General features: G+C 35.0%; 1 long non-coding RNA gene across 1 annotated transcript; it reads left to right on the top strand.

Annotated features, from left to right (window-relative positions):
• The first annotated feature begins 23 nt into the window (after nucleotides 1-23).
• Nucleotides 24-908, top strand: LOC139435116 (uncharacterized). Its single transcript, XR_011644390.1, has 2 exons — nucleotides 24-102; nucleotides 612-908. It is a non-coding gene; the product is annotated as an uncharacterized lncRNA (long non-coding RNA).
• The last annotated feature ends 817 nt before the right edge of the window (nucleotides 909-1,725 follow it).

Raw genomic sequence — 1,725 nt, 5'->3', positions numbered from 1 at the left:
CCTGCTGCCACCGAGCTGGAAGCTCCAGAGCTAGCTGAAGCTACCAAGCTAAGCTAACATGCTCCCCATCTGCACACTGCCGTCGCATTTTACGTTTCTAAGGTAAGCGGACATAAAACTATTCAGCAAAACTATAAATAATAATCTAAGTTATTGAGTTTTTAGCATAATACTTCAGAATCTTAAAACCCCTTAACGTTTATATGCAATTGTGCTAAATTCAACACTGGAATCAAGCAAATATTAATGTTTGCATGACATTAGTTATTTGTATTTTGATATCACTTAATTATACGTTTAAGTCAAGCTAAGGTACATGTGATGGTAGCTAGTTAGTGCTCTTACCTGTGAGGCCTCCTCCAAACAGCATAATAACCAGACTGTATCATTAAAACTAAGTACCAGTTCTAGATCCTTGACTTTAAACAAACAATTCAAAAGACAACATGTATTTAAAGACCAATCTTTATTTGAATGTGCCTCTTAACCTGATATATTAGTTATACAGTAATAGTATTGACAATCTAAAAAAACTGAGCAACTCAACAGTCAACTTTATGTTTCTTATTGTCTAAAGCATTTATTATTTTCATTTCCCCTCTCATATTCAGTGTGGTCCAGAGAGCTGCAGAGACTTCAGGGAGAAACCTCCGTGTGATGGACGTCCAGTCTGTTGGTGTGGAGAGGACTGAGGGTCTTTCCTCAGCGAGGAGGACCAGGCCTGATAGAGGAGCCCATGCTGGGCATAGCTGATACCAACTGCACAGGCCTAGTCTGTCACGTTATTTGACTAAATGTGTTTACTTATAAATGTAATAGGTTTACACCTTCTGTCCATATGTGCTTTTTATTTAAAACATTTGATTAACTTTTGGTTCACATTTCAATAAATTGTATTTGTATTTGCACTCCTTTCGTCCATTATTCTTACTGAAAATGTTAGATTACACATTCACATCTGACTGAAGATTGGCCCCATTTATTTGTGATGTTGCAAACTCTGCGGTACAAGGCACAGGTGATGTGAAGCTCATAAAGTGAGGCAAATAGAAATAATCAGCTGATGGAGTGTCTCATAACATCAGCTTTTAATGTTCCTCTTGGATGCTCTTCTTGACCCTCAGAGAAGGAGAAAATGTCGTGTCTTTCAGGCATGTCCTTTCCTAACAAAAATTACAGGAAACATAAAACATATGATTGCAGAACAAGTGTGTTATTTATGAAAGCGTTGTGTTTGTGTGTTTAGGGGCATTACAATTATTTTGTAATTGTAATGGTTTTTTGTTTTTTTTAACAGTGAGCAATCAGATTATGAATGAACAGTATGAAGTTCATCAACATTGAAATATATGTTATTATCAAAATAATATGTAACTGTTACAAAACGTAGTGCAACTGTAGAAGCTTGCTCTGTTGTCTCACTGAAAGAATCACTTTTACCACGTTTTTACAGACAATATTGAGAGATAAATAGTAGCAGTTCTCACTGTGTTAAATATCTTTGCCTTCAATACATTAAATTAGAAAGCTGACAAAGTCATATTGCTAAATATCTAAAATGTAACTTTTTGCATGGAAAAAACCCTCAACTTAACTGATGTGTAGGTGATCGAGTATTTAGTATTGTTTAATGGAATACATATCAGTGTATTAAAGTCAATACTTCATTTATTTAAACCAATATCTTTCTTGATTCTTTGTACAGTATGAAAAAAAGAGTCTTTG

The sequence above is a fragment of the Pseudochaenichthys georgianus genome, chromosome 14 (genome assembly GCF_902827115.2).
Source record: "Pseudochaenichthys georgianus chromosome 14, fPseGeo1.2, whole genome shotgun sequence".
Taxonomy (NCBI): domain Eukaryota; kingdom Metazoa; phylum Chordata; class Actinopteri; order Perciformes; family Channichthyidae; genus Pseudochaenichthys; species Pseudochaenichthys georgianus.
Note: the sequence above shows the minus strand (reverse complement) of the source record. Positions and strands in the feature narration are given on the sequence as shown.